At 47.9% G+C, this 24,476-nt stretch overlaps 1 protein-coding gene across 6 annotated transcripts in view; it reads right to left on the reverse strand.

Moving 5' to 3' along the window:
• Positions 1-24,476, reverse strand: part of TANC2 (tetratricopeptide repeat, ankyrin repeat and coiled-coil containing 2) — a 3,436,361-nt gene that overhangs the window by 2,321,779 nt on the left and 1,090,106 nt on the right. Inside the window, exons 1-2 of one of the 6 annotated variants that reach the window (XM_069634136.1) lie at positions 20,175-20,534; positions 10,492-10,621 (exon numbers count right to left, since the gene is read on the reverse strand). The exons of 4 other annotated variants lie outside the window; for them this stretch is intronic. The gene's annotated coding sequence lies outside the window, so the exon portion shown is untranslated. Of the gene's footprint in view, positions 1-10,491; positions 10,622-20,174; positions 20,535-24,476 lie in introns of those variants that run through there. One more of the 6 variants, XM_069634137.1, reaches the window with a different exon arrangement.

Below are 24,476 nucleotides of genomic sequence, written 5' to 3' on the forward strand. Positions count from 1 at the left end.
CTTTTTTTTGCCCCACCCCCGAGACCAGTAGAGTTCAGAGGTAGCTCAGTTTGTTAACAGCAAAGCACAGGTGCCGTTTAACATCTGTGCCCTGTTCTGTTCGGTCACGGCTCTGTAGGTCAGCCAGGTTGAGTCAACGTAGACCAAAATTTCAGGGCGGTGGGGGGCTGGAGCAAGGTCAGCTCAATGGTGTTGCGCCACTGGCAGGAGCGGACAGGCATGGCCGGGCCAAAAGAGGCGAGATGCGGGTGCCTGCGGTAAGTGTTTTTGGTGTGCGAGTGTCTGTGTGTGTCTGTGGGTAAGATGGGAAATGTTTATGCGCGTGACGGGGGGAGCGGGTAAACGCGAGTGTGCATGCATGCCTGTGTGAATGGGTCAGTGTGTCTGGGGTGGGGGGTTGCCAGGATTACGGATTCCTGAGGGGGGTTTGGTGGGATGAACCCCGACCCCCCCCCCAAAGTAGTGTGGTACTTCCGCTTTTATATACTAAATCGTTTTTTTGTGCGGCCTTTATAAAGCGGAAATACCACACAGAACCGAGGGCAGGGATAATCACATGCCGAGTATGCATGGGTAATCTTTTCATCCTGAATTTGGAAGAAGACTAACATTGTGGTGTTTACTAATAAGGAAAGTTCATGACCGGAGTCAAAGTGTAATTTTAAATAGGTAGAGGCAGTCAAAATGTAAGCTTGCATGATGCACACAAATTCATCTTTCTGGTGTCTGTTGGGGGCGGGTCGGAGCCCCCACGCGGTCCCGTAAGCCCCCACCACATGAAGGATTCACTCCGACACCAGTCCTTCGTGTTCGGGCTTCCCGGTCGCTCTGATGCGGCCGGGAACGCCCCCTTTATTTATACCCAGCGCGGCGGCGTGACACGTCACGCCGCCGCGTAAGCCCGTCATCGGGCAGCGCCACACTCCTCCTTTTCCGGGAGGAACAACAAAATAGATTAACAGTAACTTTATTAACCAGAAAACCACACATCTATCATAAACACTACTGCACACCCAAAAACCCCTTTAATGTCATCCACCCAGATCTTCTCACCCCAGTTCACTAACCAAGCGTCCCACAACCTATTCGCTGAGGTAGGCAGGTTTCCCTCGCCCAGCCCTCTGGGGGTACCTCCGGCCTACCTCCGGCACGTGACGTCCTTCCGCCGCGTCTCCCCGGACTGGGGATTCGGGTCCTTCACCCCAGAGACCTCCGTCAGCAGGCATGTCTGGTGGATCAGGTTCGGGTGGGGTTTCAGTTCGTGGATCACCCAGCTTCTTAAAGAAACTCACATTTCAGGTGACAGCAGATCGTCCATCCGAGGCCGTCACCATGGATCCTTTCACTGCCACTACATCCAATGGCTCTGGTTCATAGGGGAGCGAGAGCTTCCCGTGGGGGTGTCGGTTGCGGATAAGGACCTCATCTCCCGGTTCAAGTCTTTGAGGCCGGAGACCCCTGTGCAGGTTTTCTTGTTCCGTTCGGACTCGCCTTTCAGCCTCCACCCGCTGACTATCGATGACCCCTGGTTCTTTCTCCCCAACTTCCGGCAGCAGTCCCCTGGGGCACCTCTTGAATAACGCTTCTGCCGGCGCCACTCCCGTGGCGGCATGTGGGGTGGTGCGGTACACCCGCAGAAACTGATAGAGGGCGCGTTGTAAGGATTGCCCCTGCCCCTGAGCAATTCGGAAGGTTTTGTTCAGAGTCCGCATCAGTCTCTCAGCGTCCCCGTTTGCTCGGGGCCACAGTGGGGACATCTTCCTGTGCTGTATTCCGCAGCTCTCCATCAACTCGGAGAACCGCTCACTTTGGAAGGGCGATCCGTTGTCAGAGCATAGAGTGTGGGGGAAGCCATGGGCCGCAAATATTTTCTCCATCGCCACCACCACATGCTCAAAGGCCACAGATTCGACGAACTCAACCTCCGGGCATCTCGAGTGTTCAGACTATTACCAGGAAGTGAGTGCCCACTGATATTGAGCCAAAGTCGGCGTGGACGATCTCCCAGGGCCTCGTGCCTCGGGGCATTGCCTCAATTGCAGGTTCTCGTTGGAGAGGAGAGGCCGCCTGACACCATACGCATGCCGCCACAAAGTCGTCCACCCTTTTCTCCAACTCCGGAAACCAGACTTTCGAGCGGAGCCGCGCCTTGGTCTTGGCGGCGCCCTGATGTCCATGGTGAACGAGACTGATCACATCGCTCACCTTTGACCGTGGAATAACGATCCGGTCACCCCGGAGTAGCAGCCCTGAGTCGGAGAACGACAACTCCTCCTTCACCTTCCACAACTGCTCCAGAGCTGTTTTGGCTTCCGGCGTGCGCCCGGACACAGCTCCGAGGATGGACTTCCAAGACCCATTATGCATTGTGTCCTTCAAGATTCGAAAACACTCGTCCTCAGCCGCAGCAGCCTCCAACTCCTCTAGGGACATCGCATTTGGCGTTGCCGCCTCCACCACCATTCGTACATAACTGTCCGCTTCTTCTCCGCAGGTGTCATGTCCATCTCCCCCACCTACTCCCGGATGACGAGAGAGGTAGTCTGCGGCATTGTTGGCCCCTGGCCTATACACCAGGGTGACGGAATACTCGAGGAGGGCGAGCATCCACCTCTCAATTCTAGCCGGTGGTTTTGACGAGGAGCCCACTAGAATCGGAAGCAGTGGTTTGTGGTCAGTTACCACCGTCACTGGACGTCCCAAGACATAGAGCCGGAAATGTTTGCAGCCCCACAGCACTGCCAAGGCCTCCCGCTCGATCTGGGAGTACCTCTGTTCCGTTTCGGTGAGCGCTTTGCTCGCATATGCCACAGGTCGAACAGTCCCGTTGTGATCCACTTGAGTCAGCACTGCCCCCAACCCGAAAGGACTTGCATAGACCACAATCTCCGATTTCAAGGCGGGGTCGAAAAACGCCATGGTGTCCCCCGTTGTGAGGGCACCCTTAATGTCCTCAAAGGCGGCCTGTTCGAGAGGGCCCCAGTGCCAAGGTGACTCCTTCTTGGTCAGCGCCCGGAGTGGTTCAGATCTCGAGGCTAAGTTCGGGATGAACCGCCCACAATAAGTTACCATCCCCAGGAAGCTCCTCACGTCCGTCACAGACTCAGGGGCTTTCGCCACTTTGGTGTCCTGAACCTTTTTCGGGTCTGGCGACACCCCCCACTCCTTGAATATGAAGCCAAAGAATTCAATAGAGGGGCGCATGAACTCACTTCTCCCTGTGAAGGGTGAGGCCCAACGATTAAAGTTGTTTCAGAGTTTTATCGAGCCTCTTCATGTGATCCACTTCGGTTTTGGCAAACACCAGAATATCATTGCTGATATTGAGGACGCCCTCCAGATCTGCTAGGGCGCCCCTGATGATGTTTTGGAACACTTCAGCGGCAGACGATACTCCAAAGCTCAACCGCTTGTATCGATATAGTCCCCGATGGGTGGTAAACGTTGTTATGTACCGGGACTCTGGATGAAGGACGACCTGGTGATACCCGGCTCGGAGGTCCAGTTTCGAGAACACTCGAGCCCCCTGAACATCAGCAATGATATCATCGATCGTTGGTGTAAGATGGCGCTCCCTTTTGATCGCCTTGTTGGGGAGCCTCATGTCCACGCAAATGCGTACCGAGTCAGGTTGCTTGGGCTTTCTGGCCACCAAGATCGGAGACACCCAGGGGGGGTTGGGCCCTCAACCTTTTCGATGATATCCAGGCTCACCAAGTTGTCCAGCTCCTTATCGACCTGCTCCCTTAAATGGAATGGTACTCGGCGGTGTTTCAATGCGGTGGGCTGCACTGACTCATCGATGTGTAATCGAACTGGTTCCCCAGTCATCTTTCCGATCCCACTGAAGAGTGCAGCATATTTGTCGAGGAGATCATTAATGTCCTCCAGGTGGACGGAGTATGCAAAGCTGACGATACCTAAGGCCTCCGCAGCTGCGCAACTGAGCAGGGTATTGCTGCTCACCGGGGTCACATAGAATCGAGTCTTGATTTGTGAGCCATCATGCTCCACATCTGCCACGAAGGCACCGTCGAGCGGTAGCGGTTCCTGACCCCCAAAAGCAAATATGCGGGCCTTCGGTGCAACCAGACCTGGGACGGGTTTGAGAGAGTCATAATGCCCTCTGGCCATCACATTGACAGAGGCGCCTGTGTCAACGAGGACTGGGGAGTGGTTGATCTCGACCACACATCTCGGCTGTCTCCTGCTTTTTCCTTTGAGTATTCCCACGCTTGAGACGAAAAAGATGTTCTCCTCGTCTTCCTCTTCGGCTCCTTCCGGATGGGACTCAACTTCACCCTGTTCTACCTGGGCAATACTGGGCTGTTGGCTCTGGCGCGGAGTCCACGTCCGTGCCTGACCTCTCGGCACCATCACCGGCATGGCTGCACGACATACTCTCGAGAAGTGATCGGCCAGTCCACACCTCCCACAGGTTTTTCCAACCGCCGGGCATTCTGCCATGTGAGGGAGGTCGTACCCGCACTTCTGGCACGACTCCCCGGCTCTTCCTGCCCTGTCTCGGGGTCCTCCACCCGGGCGTCTCACTCCTCGGCCACCCCGCCACACGACACACACCTCCTCCGACCTCACTGACCGAGACCCAGCTTCCATCCTGTTGGCTCGTGCTTCTGCTACCTCGTGGCACCTGCCCAGCTCCAGTATGCGGGGCAGCGTGATGCCCGGCTCTCTCAGGACTTGCCTCCTGAGCTTGCCGGAGGAGCATGCCTGGATTAGCATCGTGCATATCATGTCGTCTGCATCCCCCCATGCACATCCGAGGGAGAGGTGGCGTAGGCGACCATAAAAAGTGTCCAGTGTCTCCTCTTCCTTCTGCTTAGCCGAGAGCATGACGAACCTCTCATAGTCCACGTTTGCAAGGGGAAGGAAATGTGCGAGGAGTGCCGCCTTGGCCGCATCATAGGAGTTGTTGATAGGAGTAAGCGATTCAAATATCTCCTGGACTGTCGGCCCTGCCGACTACAGCATGGTGGCAATTCTGCTGTCATCATCCGTCACCTGAGCAGCCCTGAAATACCTGTCGAGGCGACTCACCCATCTTCTCCATCGGGGCCCCATGCTCAAGGGTGGGCCCGATGCATCGAACTCCGGGATGGGCTGCAAGGCGGCATGGGCCGCGGGTGCTCGTGCTTGAGCCATGATGGGAAACCCTGGTTGTCCAGGTGGCGGTCCTGCAGGGGCTTGAATCACCGGAGGTAGGGCGGCCTGATGTTGAGCTGCTGCCTGGCCACGATCGCGGGGGAGTGACGCTGCTGCACCACCACTGTCTGAATCCTCAGAGTCACCCATGGGCTTGAGCGCACAGGCACCCCCACCTACTGTCCTGAGGGCCGCAACTCAAACACCCACCATCATAGTGCGACTCACCCCTCCTTTCCGGGCACACGAACAGTTCAAACACGGGGAGGCTTCCGGACAAGGCACCAGTGGATGCACAAAAGACTCAGATACCCAGAGCAGCCAAGCTTGACGATGAAGAAGACAAAGAAAAACCCACGCCACTCTGATGATGAAGGGGACAAAGAGAACACCGTGGATCCACCTTGCCGCAATCCAAATGGACTTGGGAGTTCCAAAAATTGAGCCGAGGCGATGGATTGGCCTAGACAGGCCCTGTCATATAAGTCCTTCTCCTGGCTTTCACACGACGTAAGAGTCCCAAAATCGGGTTAAAACCCACAAATCAGACATGGGCGTGCAGGGTAGACCTCCTGCTATAAATGTGTCCAAAAATTAGGCCCGTGTTGACTTCAGGCTCCAAACCGGAGCCTCGTGAAGTTTCACGGCCTCCAAGACAAAATGGCCGCCGGCCGCGTGTGCGTCCCGCGACCCGGCATGAAACGAAACGAAGGTCCGTTCCGCTTCGTTCAAAAAAATTATCTTCCAAAGATTACACCGCCGGGCCCGGGTCTCCCTCACCACTCGTCGCCACTGTTGGGGGCGGGTCGGAGCCCCCACGCGGTCCCGTAAGCCCCCACCACATGAAGGATTCACTCCGACACCAGTCCTTCGTATTCGGGCTTCCCGGTCGCTCTGATGCGGCCGGGAACGCCCCCTTTATTTATACCCAGCGCGGCGGCATGACACGTCACGCCGCCGCGTAAGCCCGTCATCGGGCAGCGCCACAGTGTCCCTTTTCAGACAACATTCAGTGAGTTTGTTAATATTAGAGTTCGGAGCCGTGGATGGGAAGGAATTGCAGCTGAAAGGCCAGGAGAGCTGGAGTCCATTGTTAGGCATGTAGGATGCAGCCATTCACTATTTGGCAGTCTCATGCATAAATTGCAGAGGATATACATATTATCAAAAGGAGCGCTCATCGCAGGCATGTATTGTATATCTAAAATTCCTGCAGGTCTGAGACCGTAGTATCAAGTGTGCACAATGCAGCCTTTCGTATTTCCGAGGTCAGTTAAATGAACCCCATTGGGGTTAGACATGCAACATTAGGCAAACTTCGGGGCAGGCATGTACCTCAGAAAGCTCTACAGCACTATGCCAGGCACGTGTCATAAGATACTACATTATACATTTATATTATCAGTGATGTATATGGACTACATTTCAGGTCAATATAACGCCCATCTCTGTGTGGCTGATGTTTTAATGATTCAGGTTTTGTACCAGCTGGAGAGAAAGCTCTACGTGTGTACAAACTGGCATAAGAGCAGCAACCAACTTCCCCTGGAAGCACGATTTAGCTTCAAGTGGATGACTGCAGGCCGGAAATGTCTGAACGTACTGCCTCATCATTTACAGAAACGTTCATCGGGTGTCATCAGTTATCAACTTAAAACACACACTTAGTAGTAAAAGTTCATGATATGCCTCAAACTTCGAATTAACTTAAAACGTAGGTACTTCACAGTTTGGTCAAACAATTTCACCCATGTATAATTCTGCAGCATGCCCACCGTGCAAATGCAATAACCATCAGGTTTCCCAACATCACGTTGACCTTTTCTTTGTAAAGCACACTGTTACCGCACAAGACACTGCCCCAGCCATAATAACGCAAACTCCTCTAATGTGCAAATGCTTCTAGGTGCGGTTGATGGCTTTTTAATAACTGCCTAAACTGTCAATGGTCTTCGATATCGCAAAGTATCATAAAGGATGCATTCCACAACCTGGCAGCACATGCCGACAAGGAGCAGTCACCCATGCTTTCCATTTCACTTTTCAAATGCTGAAGCACAACTTATGTGCTTAACATGGGGATCTGCCTGGAGTATATTTTCAGAATTTCAGGCCCAAAAAGGATGCTCCAAGAAAGTGCAAGGCTCGGTGGACGATTTAAACTTAATTCTGCTTTCCACTGCGAACTACTTAGGAAATCTAAGCACAGAAGTAACTTGATTACATCTGTGCGTTTCAAGCAATTGTCGAGTAGCTGCATTCTGGAATAGCTGTAGGCGCTAGATAACGTATTTCCGAAAGCCTAAATACATTATCTTTATATTGTCCATGATGGAAGAGACAATTGCCTGACCCTGCTGGGGAAATCAGGGTAAGGAAACATTATTTTCAGGAGACGCAAAGTTTTCACCACTGCACTAACCTGTGGAATCATGCCGAGGGCAGCACCATTTAAATCTCCTAGTTTCTTGAAAAGGGAGAAGGTTATGGACAGGCACCAAACTGGGCTGGCCAGGAGTTGCATTACCATGTGTCAGCCCACCACCATTCTGGTTTTTGTTGAATTAATTTTCAGACTGCTTGCGTACATTCATTTTGGTATGGCCACCGAACAGTCCGAAAAGTTAGATGAATCAGGGGTAGTCCTTAATGTTAAGTGCAAAAATCAGTTGTTTTATCATCTTAATTATATGCTGTGACCCCAAATAATGTCATCAGTACCACTAAGGGACAGATAGAAATATTAAATAAAACAGGGAGCAGTGCAGAAGACTGCATTAAAGAGATACAATTTCAGAACTGAAGGGTGGTAAAGACACCACCAGTATATGACCACAGAGAATAGAGTGAATCCATTCCAAGACCGCCCCACGGTAGCCTAGCTCATGGAGTATTAAAAGGAGTGTTTTGTGTGGTAATGTGTCAAAGGCGGCAGACAGATCAAGGAGTACCAGTGCTCCACTGCCTTCCTGGTGTAGTTGCCATCTGAAATCATCCAAGACTGTGGCAGTAGTGACCTTAGTCCCATTTAGAGGACAAGCTCCTACTTGCAGTGGGTCAAAGATATTGTCTGTCCCTTCATACGTGTTGCAAATTTTGCAATATAATATTGCAAAATGTTTCACTAGGTTGAGCAGGTGTGGAATGGGTTGGCAGTTTGCCGAATCCTCCAGATCAGCCTTTGGCTGTTTTCAGGAGGAGTGTTGTAATTGCAAGTTTCAGGCGATCTGGCAGGATGCCAATGCTTGGTGAATCATTCTGTTCAACAAGGAGTACATTCCCAACTACACCATTTAGAGAAATGGCTTTGAATAACTTAGGAAGATTGAGATCTCGAAGTGAGCTAGCAAGTTTTCTGGATGTGTGGAAAATGCATTAGATTTTTTTTCAAAAAATGAAATCTAGAGAGATTTATGCAACTTTGACATACGTTCTTGTTGTTGTGACTCTAGCAGAGCATTGTTATGCATTTTTGTTATCTTTTCGCAAAAGAAGTTTGCAATATTATTGGAAAGAATTTGAGATGAGTGGATATCCTTTTTTCATCATGACTGTACGGTCTTGTAGTTTGTACGGTATCCTAAATTGCTTCTTTTTGGCAGCTGCTTGCAAGAAAAATATTGTTTATGTAGTAGAGACTTGGTGTAACAGCTTTTTGAATTGTGTGTTATGCCGGATTAGACTAAATCTGCCTGATGATCAGAATTTCTGAACCAAATGTGCTCCAACCTTTTATTTGTCTTTTTGGCTTGAGATAAATCTGTGAACCCGGTATGTTTGCAAGCCTTGTGTACAACCAATTTGTGATAGTATTAGGTTTTTCCTTTGTTTGCCTTAGATATTCCTGCAGGGGAGGAATGTCTACATTGTTCTATAAATCGTTTTGATTTGTAGGGGTCCCGAATTTGAATAATTGTTTATGCCTTGGCACATGAGCTGGCATAGTATAGCCAGATGGTCTGCCCAAGTTAAAAGCAAAATAGGACAAAATATGAAAGTATCATTTTGGAAGAACAACAAATAGAAAATATGTCCTGATATATTGTGCCGAGTTCTTAATTTACTGGGTCATCCCTACTTCTTCAAAACATTTCAAGGAATGAATGGCTAATGGTGAGTCAATGGCATGAACAAGAAGATTGAAGTTTCCCAAAACAGTCAGATTATTTAAATCAGATTGTTTAAATCCACCAGGAGAATATCCAACATCAAATTGGGAGAAGAGAGGTTCATAGCAAGCGGGTCTACATACCCGAAGAACAGCTTTTTGTGGGAATGTTACTAGTACAGTGGTACAAAAGAGATTTACATCCTGGTATACCCTTTACAGCTTTGTTTTAATGTGAGGCTGAGGTCTGTGTTGTATTCATTTTTGTGACAGTGAATGCAATGGTTAAATATTGGGCCAGAATCAACTTTCAAGCATGTTTCTAATAGAAAGGTGACATCAATGTGACCTATGTAATGTGATAAAATCTGAAACGTCTGTACTATATTTTACTGTGGATTGAATCCTTATGGCAGCGAATGCGTGATCCTCCATTTTACGATCATACTTCGATATGTTTGTACAGAAGGGGTGGCTTGGATAGGGATGTCGTATTCCCTACGCAAAGTCTCTGATCGATTAGGGATCCATAAACTATCCTGGGGAGGGTGTCTCCAATATGTAGCTAAAAGGTTAGAGTAAATAATTCAACCACGGGAATGGCTCCTGTCCCATCCTTGTCACGGACAGACGAAGATGGGCTTTCCTTGGGCATGCTCCCTGCATGCACCCAAAGAGCACTTCCACTGTGTGGCCGACACATTCAACCACTCTATGCCCAGAAGAAGTAACTTCTAGTACAGCTGAAAATAGACTAAGGTCGGCCTCAGCTAAAGTATGTTGTGCAAGTGATAGACTTTGTTAGAGGTTTGTAAATTCATAAACAGCAGTCAGTCCATTTTTAAAAACAATCTATAGAAAACATCACGCTCCCCCAGCGATCTTAAGGATTGTAACACAAGTGCTAGGAAATACTGTCTCCCAAGGCCAACACATTACGCAAGAATTGTGTCCGGATGGTGTCGCTCCAAGCACAGCTGCAGGATTGACCACAGTGGGCCCTAACTAATGTGAGTGCTGCTGTCTCAAGTGTGTGTTACCAAATTCTGATTTCATTCTTTGCATTCTACAATTTGTAGTTTTGCTTTTCCAGTTTTAAATTGACAATTAACAGTCTAGAATGTAGAGCTCTAAAATATGTGCATGCAATGTTTTCCCTTGAAAAAAAGTTACAATTTACAGGTCTAGCAGAAAACAACTATTATGAATTGTTCACCTACCTAGGTAGACATCTTCTGTGGGCTGCAGCACACTGTCATTTTATGGAAATCCTACTCTGTTTAGTTTTTTTAATTTGGCATTTTTGCATTCCAAACGTAGATTTCTGTCCTCCAAACTTAAATTCAGTGCCTGCCATGAATCGAAAAAAAAAAACCTCTTCATTTTTTGGGCGGGTCACTGTTAAAGGTGCAATGACAGTTAAGAAACCAGCAGTACTAAACATACTCGTGTGACTAATGACCTTGGAGTAATATATTAATGTAATTGTACCCGAGGCAGGACATTAATACAAAAAATGCCTGAGCTAAAGGGTTAAAAATGCTGCAATAAGCAATTTAAATCAGTGGTCTTCAAACTATTTTAGCCAGCGCCCCTGAGCAAAATGTGGGCAGGCCCGGACCCACCCAAAAATAAGTGGACAGTAAGTCCAAATGGTTAAGAACGATCGTGCCCTGTCGCCGCACAATGCTCCCAGTGTAGTCCCTGGGCTCCCCCACCTGCTCCCATCACAGTCTCTGGACTCCCTCATCCCAATCCTATCTCGGTCCCTGAGCTCTCCCCACCCCACAATACCACAGACCCTGGGCTCTCTCCATCCTACTCCAACCACTATCCCATAGCTCCCGCATCCTGCTCCCCCACCCTGCTCCTAGCACAGTCGCAGGGCCAGCGGTGGCTGGTGAATTTTTTAAGTTGGGGGGCATAAATAGTTCCCTCAGATATGCCATTCTAATGGGTTAAAATGCTGCATTTTAGAGCAGACTTTTTTTAATTAACTGTTTACCACTCTTACCTCCCATGCCTAAACTGCACCGCTTATTAACAAGTCTTTCTAGAACAAGTGTCACTAGTTCAGTGACATGCACACACAGAGCTAGCATACACTCACTCACATGGCATTGCATAATTCACACTTACATGCACACATACATACAAACATACATCATACACATGAAAACACCCTTGCGCGCATGCAGTCAAATACACTTCGAAAGAATGCCAGCCAAAGAATAAAAAATAAAAAAATAACACAGAAAACTGGAAGCCGTAAGTAAATATGTTTGATCAAGCATATGAAGGTGGCTATCCTGTAGAAAGACCTATTACGGTTGAATCTCCCTCTTTTTATGGTGCTCCTCAAATTGTCTGCATTTTAAATAGCACAGTTAACTAATGTCATGGTTTAACAGAACATGCAAGATCTAACAGTGAAGAGAGCTTCAATACTGTATGTTGTGGCCAAATCTGATCTTCAGCATGCAATGAATATTGTGGGCTAAAACGTATTTAGTCTAGAATCTAGACAGGTGTCTAGATTTTAAACTAAAATAAAATTGCATTTAAATATATATATTTTTTTTAATTCAGACTGTCGGTGTGCGACCCCCCTGGACATGAGGCTGTGGTCCCCCAGGGGGCTGCGCCCCACAGTTTGAATACTGCTGATTTAAATACAATGTTTTCATACACATGCGCTATATGCGACTTGAAAATGAATTGACATTTTTTCTAGGCCCTTCCTCGTCATATCACATTTCTCATAGTTGCCAGTGACCGTGAATTAAATACCCAACGACAAAATGCATAGTGTTTTGTGGAAAGCGTCCCTATTAATGACAAAACGCTTTGAGAATGGCCATCCACTATGGTCCAGCGCAAACAAATATACAAATTCACCACCATCAGCACACGTTCATAGTTGACAAACTGTCCCTAAACAGTAGACTTTCACAGTGTATATTTGGGTGGCATAAAATGAATGCATCTACTGAAATAGGGAGATTTTAACGAAGGGAAAAGGTATATCAGGGTTTCTTGTGGACAGGGTTACTGATGACGATTGGCCATTATCGGTAGCAGTCAAATAAAGGCAGAGAAATTAGAGCTTGGCAGCAAAATACATGAACATATGTTACTACTAACGGTAGAAATACTGCTGGTGCTAAAGGCATATTTGCCAGTAGTATCTGCATTACCGCCACGGCCCTTTCTCTTGTCTATGTCCATGTACTTAGAAAGGTTTTCGCCTTCCAAACATTGATTTCCTAAAATCCTCCTTTTTCCTGTTGGCCTCAACACCCACCATAAGGAGGCTGCGCCTTCCAAGATCCTCCAGTTTTTTTGTGCTGCCTCCGGATGGCGATTCTTCAGGAGCCTGCTGGGCTCATCCTTGTGCCGTCAAGACTTGTGCAAGAGTGCCCCCCCCCGCCCCCTTGCTGGCCCATGGGTGACCTGAAACACAGATTTTCTGCCGGCCAAGCAGCAGCAGTTGAAGTTCGGATGGTCGTGCACTTGGCGAGAATACACTCACCTGGTTCTGGAGCTGGGACGGTGGACCAGATTGGGCTTTGGGGGATGACCCTCTCTGGATCTGGAGCCAAGCTGCAGGCTGAACAGAAAAGTGGGGGCAGGCGTATCAGGTAAAGCATCCAGCAGATGCTGCGCACGTCCTTGATGGGCACCGAGGACTGCGAGGGCCTGCTCCTTGAAAGGGTGTCTCAGAAGGCTGCGAAGTAAGAAACCTTTTTGTTCATGACCCCAGATGCATAAACACCTTCTGGGTATTTTGGGAGGCCCTGTGCATACGTCGAACGCCTCTACTGTGGTTGTCAGGACCCACTTGAGCATCCTCAGAAGCAGGATCCTTGTCCTGTGTTTCCATTGCCAGTAGCATTGCTGAAAAAGAGGGATGAAGTGGTATATCCCTATTTTGTCGACTGACTGGGTCGGGGCCATTCGCAGAAGGCAGTGAAGGGGATGGAGTTGATGTTTTCCATCCTTTATTCTGGACTACTCATCAACTTCAAGAAATACAGCCTGCTGCTGGCACAGAGACTACAGTACATCAGTGCTTCCTTTTGTTCTTCCCCTGGAGGGCAGGTGTCTTACAACATGGAAGGTGGTGGAGAGGCTCTGCCAGGCTCAATCAATCTTAGGAATGAGTCTGGCTCAGTGTCCAGCGGCGCATGTCGACAAAGGTTTTTGTCAACCCACAGGCGGAACTTTATTCATGCCACTTATCTTGCATCTCCACTGATGCTGATACCCAAGATCTCAATACCTCAAGAAGATGGTTCTGATGATGGCTTCGCTCAGGCTAAGTAGCATTGGTGATATGACCATCACAACCTTTTGAGGAGGTTTCTCCTAAGCACCCACCACCTATCATTATTGTGAAAGGCATGAGCGCTCTGGGCTGGGGGCATTCTTGGGGTCATAAACCACACAGCGCCATTAGTCATAGGAGGCAGGAGAAGAGTGATTGATCCTGCAACTAAAGGAAACTCGTGGTAATTTTCTGTCCCAACAATTTCTTGATCCTGAGATCGGTGGGAGGAGCCTTGAGGGGCATTCTGGATAAGGATGGACAACACATCAGCAGTGAACAGATCACATAGATTGGTTCAATGGAGTCTGTCCTCCATTGCTTTCGCTCACATATTCCATAGTTTGAGGATGGACACCTTATTCATCCAGCGGCTGAGCAAATGAATGGTGATCATGGGGACTCCCCTTTGGCAGCGAAGGTCTTTGTTGGCTCATTTCTTTAAGCAGTCTGACTCTCTTGTATCTTCTCCACGTCGCTCCCCCATCAGCAGCTGGAAACAAGTGGCCTGAAATGAAGGGTGAGAAGGCTTGCATTTCCAGGACAGGTTTTCCATTCCATGCAGAGTTTGTTCACATAAAACGTCTACCTTCTGTTTTATTCTGTTTTATGTGTGCCCCTTGGATTTCTTTGTGGCTTGGTGTAAGGAGAACAGGTCCTTCCTTTAAGTGTGGTGCTCTTGAATTTTCTCAGTTTTTACAGAATGGATATAGACCGTGCTTGGCTCTTTCCTCACTTTAGGCCCAATGGGTCACTATGGAACCTGCAGGGGGGGTTGATTGTGACAGCTGAACCTCTACTTTCCTGTCTCGCAATGAATTTAGCACTTACCGGTTCTCTGGGAAAATTATTAACTTATGCCTGGGATCTACCAACTGTCATGCGGGCCCTTCTGAGCCCCCATTTAGTGCGCTTAGCTTCTGTAGATCTTACGTTCCTTACTTGAAAGGCTTTCTTCCTTGTGTCCCTCACTTCCGCTAGGCAGCTTGGTGAATTGGGACTCTTCAATGTGGATCAGCTGGATCCTGTGGTGTTTCCAGATTCTACTATCCCGAGATGTGACCCTCCCTTTAGCCCAAGTTCTTCTCTTGCTTTCACATTGCACAAAAGAGTATTATCCTTCTCTCCCTGAGTATTTATCCGAGGCTATGCAGCATCTTGATGTGAAGCTGGTTCTACTCACCTACTTAGAAAGGACAGCTGCTTTCTTGCACTCTAGAAGCCAGTTTGTCACTTTTGTGGTTTCCAGCAGGGGTCAGAAGGCATTGACTGTTACCGTTAGCTACTAGCTTAAGAATGCTGTTGGGTGGGTTTATGTTCTGGGAGATATGGTATTCCCCTGGGATGCAAGATCAAGATCAGTCTACCTGGGGCATGGCCACATATTTGCCTGAGGGGAGACAATTCAAGAAATGTGCAGGGTGGTCACCTGTAACCCACCCCCTCCCCTCTAAATTTGTTTCACCATCACATGCATCTTCTGGGTCAGGAAGATCAGGGTTTCAACTCACATCATTTTGCAGGAAGCTGAAAGATTTATGATCTCGGATGCAGTAAACTTCACTGAGTGCAGTATTTCTATGTCTGTGGTTTTCTAAGAACTCAGAGGAGGATAATGAACGTGGAGCCAACAATGCCCCAATTATTTACTGACAATCAGCTTTACTCTTCCTCATCCCAGTACTTACAATCGCCCGCCCTCCCTCCCAAGTGGCATCTCCCTTTGACTTCTTGGGTATTAACTAGGAGGAGAATAGAGAACTGAGCATCATAAACACATACACCCCCAACCAAGACACGGCGGCCTACTTCAGGACTATATATAGCAAAATCAGCCCCCACATTGGGGGGGGCGATCATATGGGGAGGGGACTTCAACTGCACGCTAAACCTTAAAATCGACAGGTCAGATACAAAACTAGATAAACCCACTACCGCCGCTAAAGCGCTACAGGCCCTGCTGAGAGACTTTGGGCTAGAGGATATTTGGAGGCAGCAGCACCTGAATGATAAGCATTATTCACACTATGCCGCCCCGCAAAAACTGTACACGAGACTGGACTATATGTTCTCCACTCCAGAGCTGGTTGGGGAAATGACTGGCTCAGAATACAAGGCGAGAATATTATCGGACCACTCCCCCCCTGGTTCTGGAGTGGCAACATCAACCTCCCCAGAGCTAGAATCCCAACATGGCGACTTAGAGCTGAGGCTCTGAAGTATACAGCATTTCGGGAGGACTTAAGGGAGGAGATTATCGGGTATTTTGACACTAATACAGGGAGCGTGGAGTCAGAGGGATCCCTGTGGGAGGCCTTTAAGGTGGCGGTGAGGGGAGCGGCCATATCTAAATCTAGAGGGCTCCAAGGGAGCATAGAGCAGGAGCTTCAAGAGACAGAGAAGAAACTAGAAAAAATCATGAAAAGAGAAGGTACCTCGCAGGAGGACGCTGAACAAGTGAGCCTACTACAACAGGCTAGAAGGGGGCTCTGGGAGAGGCTATGCAACCTGAATTATAAAAAATACATTGAAAGGCAACATGCAGGGGGGGACAAACCAGGGAGGCTGCTAGCATGGCCATACAAAAACGAGACACCGAGAACAGTAATCGGGGAGATAATAGGAGAGGAAGGCCAGATCTGGAACACCCAGGAGAGAGTGAATGAGGGGTTGCTCAGATTCGGGGGAGATTGTAGAAAGGGAGACCCAGGAGACGTTGGAAGACATAGGACTTCCTAACATAAATGAGGAAGAAAGGGAGAACCTAGACGCCCCAATCACTATGGAGGAACTAGAGACTGTGGTATTGCATCTACCCACGAGTAAAGCCCCGGGGTCTGACGGGCTCCCCAGCGAATTCCATAAAATGTATAGACAGGAAGTGCTCCCCCCACTGCTGGCAATGCTAAATGAGGCTTTTGAGAAGGGAAGACTGCCGGCTTCCCTGAGGTAGGCAGTCATTATTCCGCTCCTCAAACCCGGCAAGCCAAGCAAGGAATGCGGATCATATAGACCCCTATCCATGTTAAACCAGGACAGCAAAATTCTAACGGCGGTGCTGGCAAACCGACTTAAAAGGGTAATAAACAAACTCATACACCCCGATCAAACTGGTTATGTCCCAGGCAGAAACATATCCGATAACCATAGGAGACTCCACCATATCATAGAACAGGTAGAGGGGGACCCAAGTGAAATAGCGATAGTCTCGCTAGACGCAATAAAAGCCTTCGACTCCGTGAGGTGGCCGTGGATGATGGCGGCCTTGAAAGAATATGGGATGGGACCAGGGTACCTGAGGTGGGTGAAGATGGTGTACAGCTCTCCAACAGCCAGGGTCAAAACGGGAGCGATAATATCAGATAAATGGCAACTCAGCAGAGGCACAAGACAGGGCTGTCCATGGTCCCCAATGCTGTATATTCTCGCATTAGAACCATTAGCAATCTGTCTTAGACAGAAGTACGGCGAAAGAGGGGTCCATACGAAGGGGGGACCGCACCTGATGTCAATGTACACAGATAACATGCTGCTGTACCTGCGCTTCCCAGAAAAAAACTTGCAGTATGTCTTAGAGGTGATGGAGCGATATGCTACTCTTTCGGGCATAGCAGTAAACCCCAGGAAATCAAATATGTTCCCCCTGGGGAGATACAGGGGGTCCCACGGGAGAACCTACCTGTCCTGCAGATACCCTGGCAGATTAGAACATTCCGATACCTGGGGATTAATATGTACCACATGATTGCAGACGAGCACAAACATAATACGGAGAGGGCGGTGGAAGGCATTAAGAATAGCATGGGGTTTTGGGTGAAACTCCCCATGGCCATGGTGGGAAGGGTGGCCTTGCTCAAGATGGTGGTCCTGCCCAGACTATTACATTTTTTCATGATTATCCCATATATGCTGCCCAAGCGCTTCTTCACTAAACTCCAGAGCTTATGCAGGGGCTTTATATGGCACAACTCTAGGAACAGAGAGGCCCTATGAAAACTGCAGAACACGTACGACAGAGGGGGCATAAACCTGCCAAATTTTGAAATATACCACCTGGCGGGGCAGCTACAATATGTAGCCAGATGGCTGTCCGAAGATGAGAGGTATCACAAGAAGGTGTCCAGGAACGCGAGGCTGCAGCAAATATATATGTCACACATAGGGCATATATGACCCCCCCATAAAATCACTAGGTTTGCAAGCACAGCAGTGCAGAAATGTCCCAAGTGCGGGGAGGTGGGTGCTGGGACGATTCACATGTTCTGGGCGTGTGGGAAAATGTTGGGGGGGAAGTTAAACAACGCCTTTCCGAAAAAGGAATTAAGCTAGGAGGTGGAATCGGTATGGGCTTGCATGATGGGGGATTTACCAGACCACGCAATCTAAAACATATCAGTAAACTGAAAGACCTGGCCTACATCCTGGCCAAAAGGAGAATTGCCATGGGCTGGAAAGCAGGCCAGAGACCTAGATTAGAGGTGTAGTGGAACGATCTCCTAAAAAAGACGCTGAGACAGCAGCATGGTACGAAGCAGTCAGTAGAGGAGGGGAGGAGGAAGCAGGACCTCCGATAGCATGGAGACAAATGGTAGCCACACTGTCGGGATCCTCCCTTGACGAATCCAGCGAATATGATACGACCGAGAATTGTGAAGGGGATTAACCCAAGTGAAACGAAATTTAAGGCATTGAAGTGGAAGCTCGAGTTAAAGGGGAGAGAGGGGGGAAGACGACATTGAACAACATGCAAATGCAAGTTACGAAGCTGATGAATGGAAATGTCTTAAATGTTGGTTATGGTTGGTGTGTTGTAAAAAATGTATAAAAATTGTCTACAAAAAAAAACTAGGAGGAGCAAAGTGGGCATGACCTATTTGCCGATTTGGGATTACACTAACGGATTTTGGAGAATCGTTGTCTGGCAGGTAGGCAACTTCATTAGTCAGCACTGGGACAAATGAGACTATTGCTATGAGTAAGGAGGGTTACCAGTAAATAAGGAGGTCATTGCTTGCGGCAAAACCAAACTATAAAAATTGTTTGAAAGAAGTGAAGAATTACCACCCAAAGTAAGATCAGCTCTGAGTTACTCTTAACTAGTGAAAATCCCAGGCGCAGCAATGTGCTGCATGTGTCGTGGGAGGTCACAAAAGAGTGGTTTGTGCAGCAGAGGCCCCATCGCTGTCACTCATGCTACTTGGCTGTTTTTTGGGGGGTTCTTTTACTACTGCTTCATTTTTTTTTTTAGCTTGGTAGTATTTATTTAGCTGCTGTAAATGAAGGAAAACGCAAGTGTTCCAGGGAAAATATGTGTGCCACCAAAAATGCAAATCACTGGGCGCATCTACGGTAATCCCATACTGCCGGCAGTAGTGCATAATTACAAGGCAGACGTGAGTGGCGCTCGGCAGGGTGGTTATAACGACACTGTGGCAATGGCTGGCAGGATTAGGGAGAGAGCCCAACGTTAAGCAGCGCGTTAGTACAGGTCCCTTGCAGCACACATTGCACTGGCAGCGCAGCCCGGCTCTGCCCCGCAGAAGCAGCACTGGTGAATCAGCAGATGTTTAATAGGCACACGGTGGACTCCCATAATGTGAGGGCACCGATAACTAGGTGTCTTGTGGCAGGGGGGCATCTCACCATGGCAAACAAGCAGGCTAACAATAACCACAGCGCTCCACAACGGCACCAGAATGAAGACTCCTAATTCAGATACAGCCGACTGCACCGGTGAAGGCTGATTTTTCCCATTTACTTGAAACAATACAAGCCTTCAGATGTCTTTCTAAAACGACAGGTGAAAGGTGCTTTGTGCTTCTGCAATCCGAAGCAAGGTGAACATCTCCAGGCATAACCTGCTCCACCCTGAGCTACTTCAAGGCGGCACAAGCGGACCGAATGTGTCCGCAAATTGTGGTCCCCTACAAACACATAGCAAATAAACACACGCCAATAAAGCTAGCAAATGAAACCTGGGCAGACTCAATGCGAAGTCAGTCAGTCTTTCATTTCAGAGCATTAATAATAAATGTGATGTCAGTGCTGTGGTTCAGCCTGCTGATGTTGCCCCAGCCTCGGCGGCGAACAATCCTCTAAGGCTTTGCGAAAAAAGCATATGCAGACGGATAGTTGCGCAAACGGCATGCACCTGGCGGGCGGAATATTCTTAGAAGCTAGGATACATAGGCACGCGCGCATCTCACACAAACTCACACACTATAAGAACGTGGACACGTGTAAGGACGAATAACACACACGTAGACCGTTCCATGGATGTATCCGCACGCACAACGCACGTTTGTAAAGACACTAGCATGGACGAACCTACGTGTGTGCCGGCGCCACATGAATACCAATACATGCGCGGATGGACACTGCAATGGGCAGGCCACGTTTGTGGATGCGCTCTATTTCGGCATTCCGATTCCGTGCACAGCACAGGCGCCCCACGCCCGAGTTCATGCGCAGCCTCGCCTACAGGAGAAGCACGTTTCCACAGTTTTCAGCATCCCCGCAGGAAAAACAGCTCGCGCTGCCAGATAGAATGACTCGCTCAGATGCGAGGACACCCACCTCCGAATGGTGAAGGTTATCTACCCGTGCGCAGCTGGGCGCCCACTGCATCGTCACCGCCCGGTGTCTTCTGAGGAGAAACGAGCGCGAGGGGGCAGAGTAGCGGCGGCGTCCGTCAGCCGAGCCGGCCTGGACTGCAGTCTGTACCTTGAACGCCGTGGAGCTCACAGGTGCCTACGCAGAGCCCCCCGCCCCCAGCTGCAGGCAGCAGCAGCCTGATGTCTTCGTGGGACGCCGCCCGTGCGCCACTTCCACTTTGCGTTAACCCTTCACGCGCCCGGTCCGCTCACTCTGCGGTGCTGCCTCTTCTCAGAAAGTGGGGCAGAACCGTCGTCCTCGGAGGGAAACCAACCCAAAGTGTGAAATGGGAGCGAGCGTGCTGACATGATGAGCCGCGCGCACAACACATTCCGCCCACGTCCAGGCGGCATCCTTCAGCAAGGACAAGACTGCTCTGTGACTGCAGCTCCGAGAGGATAGAGAGGCACTCGCTTCCCGGGGAGATGCCACAAAAGAAACGATGCCCCGAGAACAAAACCACCCTTGTACGAACTCGCAATCCATCTACAATGACGGGAGCAGTTAAGACAGACTGGGCAAACTTCGGCCCTTACGAACGTACATGGCATGAAGGCACACTGACTGGAATTGAACGCAAGCTCCAAGCCTCTGGTGCATGCGTTCTTATGTACTGATTGCAGCTGCAGCATGGACTGTAAAAGCCCTGATGTGCCAATGCGCGGGTGAACAATTGCTCACCTAGCACTATGAATTGAAAGCCATGGCCATGTCACGGACACAGGCCCCATGCCGACTCCCCGGTGACAATTAAGCAGTCCTCATTCATTTCCCTAAATACCAATAACCCCCGCCCCTTTGAATTGTTCACAACAACCACTGCACTATTCAGCACTCCTCAACTTCAGTGCCCCTTTCCAATATCACCACAAACAGTTCTCTAATTTCGGAATTAAAAATGGGGAGGGTGGATGGGGAGTACGGTATTGAAGTGTAAAGTGGTCTAGTAAAGGCACCACTGACACTTTGTTAGCCTTGTTGCATCTGGCGCTGCAAGAAAAGAAAGAGGGTGGTTGTCAGTGTGATAGAGGGAACGCCGGGTACGAAAACTCAGCTCTTGATGCTTGCATGCCAGAAGTGTACAGGTCCCGAGTGTCAACATGACGTGTGGTGACCAGATGTCCCTGTTTTGCCCGGCTCGTACCGGAACTTTACGCTCTGTCCTGCCTTCCCGAGTTTTTTAAATTTAAAAACCCTGTGCCGGTTTTTGGTAAAGGGAGGGCGAATACTGTCACAATTGCATTTTTACAATCGTCAAATGAATATTATAATTTTGCACTATAATCCAAGAGACGTCTTTTGACTCGAACCAGCAACCTTAGAGATACCAGCCTCTGCATATACTGATTGCGCCAAAGATACCTCTTTGCAACTAAGCACATGGACAGGCCTCTGATATCAGAGCAAATGTTTCTTTAGGATTAACGTGATATTTACTGAGTTAGATTTACAGTAAAAATCGCACCCTTTTTATACAGGAGAAGTGCTAAAAATACTGTTGGATGCCGATTTGGGGTTTGGTTGGATTTTAAAAAAAACATTTTTAATTTGTTGTGGTTTATTGTAAACCTTTACAAAAGAAGCAAGAAATGTATAAAAGAATTCCACAATAAATGTAAATTTTACAAGTTAAAAGAAAAGAAAAAAGACATCTAGAAGAATAATTTCATAAAATATTAGTTTACAATTGTTTCTAAAACTCATCGTTAGTCATTTAGTCATCAGGATCACATAGAAAGTATAATGACAAGTAATACAACTAGCTTAAATCGCACACACAGCTTCTGAAAAATTTCCCAGGTGGTTAATTTAATAAAATTATTTAAGGATTGTTCTATTTCATACAGGACAATTCCTTAAAATATCTTAAAATATATTGAACTCAAATTAATTCCAAGTTTCCTCATAGAGCACCAGGTCTACAAGATTACCAGAAAAAAAGAGACATGCTAACAACCTTTCGCAGGACTAAGTTAGATCACAAACATTTCTCAAGAAGGAGGTTACCCGAACATTCAGATTGGTAGAGTTTTCATGCAGCATTCTATACCATATAAATTCTCTATTTACATCTTGAGTTGAAGGACAAATTGAGCAAAGTACCTTATCCTTTGAGACATAAGTCCTGGGCATACCAAAAGAATGTGTTGCAGTGTTTCAACTACCCCCTCCTTTTTACAATATCTACACCATGTCCAATCCCCTGAGTTACAGTTTCTAATACATTTGATTTGATTTGTTTGAATTACATTAAATCTAAAACGCATGAAGTCATTACGCAGTCTTTTGCTAGGATATTTCTTTAAGTACCCTTCCATAACCGGATACCATTTCCATGTAGAACATGCAAATTTATAACGTTTGGATTCTAAAATTCTGTTCTTGGTTTTCTGCCAATCAAAACCCATAAGGCTTACTTTGATTTTAGAGGGTTTGTTGCGCAAAGATGTAACAGATATGCCTAATTCGACTAAACATTTCATTGTCTCCACATGGAGAGTGTGTTTAAAAGGATCGGTAGATTCCCTGTCAGCACAGGCATATAAAGTATCCTCATCTGCCATTTTACCTTTTCTCCATAAACACATCCTTTTCCAAGCGACATAGGTAGAAAGAGATAGTAATCCAAATTCATACTTTATCAGTTCGAAAGGAATACATTTTGGTAACAAGAATAACGCAGACCTCCAGATGTTACCTTCTATGTAGTTCAAATAGTCGTTCAACTAATTTGAAAATAATTCAAGACCGGAGGCTCCCATTATGCTTCTCTTTCTTTTATTTAATTATTTAAAGAAAGCTCAGCAGCAAAACATATTTTCTTCAGTGCACAGAAAATATGTAACAATAAACACAAACAAACATTATAAAATGTCCTTAAAAGTCCTTTAAAAGTCCTGAGAACACATAAAACTTCATTTCCCAGGAGGCCTGTGGAAAAGTTCAACGTGATGTCACCAACATGTGACCTGAATCCTCCAATGAGTGAGTACACCCCCACATAAACAGTCCTGAATATGATGACACTTCCTCTTTCTTTGCTGCTCACAGCAAGAGATAAGTGCATCATATTTTAGATATTTTTTTGTCTATAATTGAGTCTCATTTAATATTTCACTTTGTAGTGGATGTAATGCCTTGTTTTGCGGTGGCGCGTGCGCGTCTTTTGAAACGCTAACATTTTCGTTTGTCAGACGCATTGCGTGTCTTCAATTCCGTGACTAGCCCTTCTCCGACGCCAGCTGCTCCCTGGCGTCGGAGAGTACTGCACAGTCTTTTGTTTATGCTTTTTGGCCTTCACAGGCCGCATATCTTCTAATCGCGAGGGTTCGTCTTTGCGAACCTTCGCGTGTGTGCTCCGCCTGCTTTTTCTACGCGGCTCGTGTTTTCAGAGCCAAGAAATCGCAGTGTGTGTCTCCGTGTGACCGCGGCACAGTCCGTGGTCACCAGAGGGAGCTCCTGCACTGACAGGTGCCCTTTTCAGCATTTTGACACCCAAAAATGCATATCCGTTACATTTCATAACGGATTTGGCTGTCGCGGGTGCCAGAAGCTGATTTCACGTCTGCAGATCTCATTCTTTCAACAAAAAAAAAACAAACTAAAAAAAGCGTGTGTGGGAGAGACCTCTGAGGAAATCATTGCCTATTGGATTCAGGCTACACAGAGGCTCCCCATTAGATTGAAAGTGGGCTTCAGAGAAGGCAGTCTGTGCCCACAATTATATATTAAAAAAAAAAAGAAATATATACATAAGAATATTTGTATATTATAATTTGAAACATTTGAAAATAAAAAATAAAGGGAGATAGAAAGGTGCAACATTTTTAATATGGCAGCCCAGTACTTCCCTCATGAAGGCCAGGATTGGTCTGACTATGAGGAAGATACTGTTGAAATAGATGAAGTGGCGATGGCAAACAGCCTGGAAAAGGTGCTGGGTTCCATAGTGGAGACCAGCATCAAGAAAGCTGTCTCAGAAATGCTCCTGCCTATTCAGCTGCGCCTGGACACCATGGAGGAGCACCTACAAGGGAACTCCCTACCCTGAAAAAAGACTCAGAAAAGGAAGCACCTTTCAGACGGGGGACGTATTCCGGCTCGCCTGAGTAAAGACTATGCCCCCCCCCGAGCCAGCCAGAACAGCCACTGCTGCCCTTTCAGATGCCTTCTCCAGGCTGAAAAAGGCCTTTTTGGATAGGAAGGAAACCCCTTCCGCAGATG

This window comes from Ambystoma mexicanum, chromosome 13 (assembly GCF_040938575.1).
Source record: "Ambystoma mexicanum isolate Mex_15411 chromosome 13, UKY_AmexF1_1, whole genome shotgun sequence".
NCBI lineage: Eukaryota > Metazoa > Chordata > Amphibia > Caudata > Ambystomatidae > Ambystoma > Ambystoma mexicanum.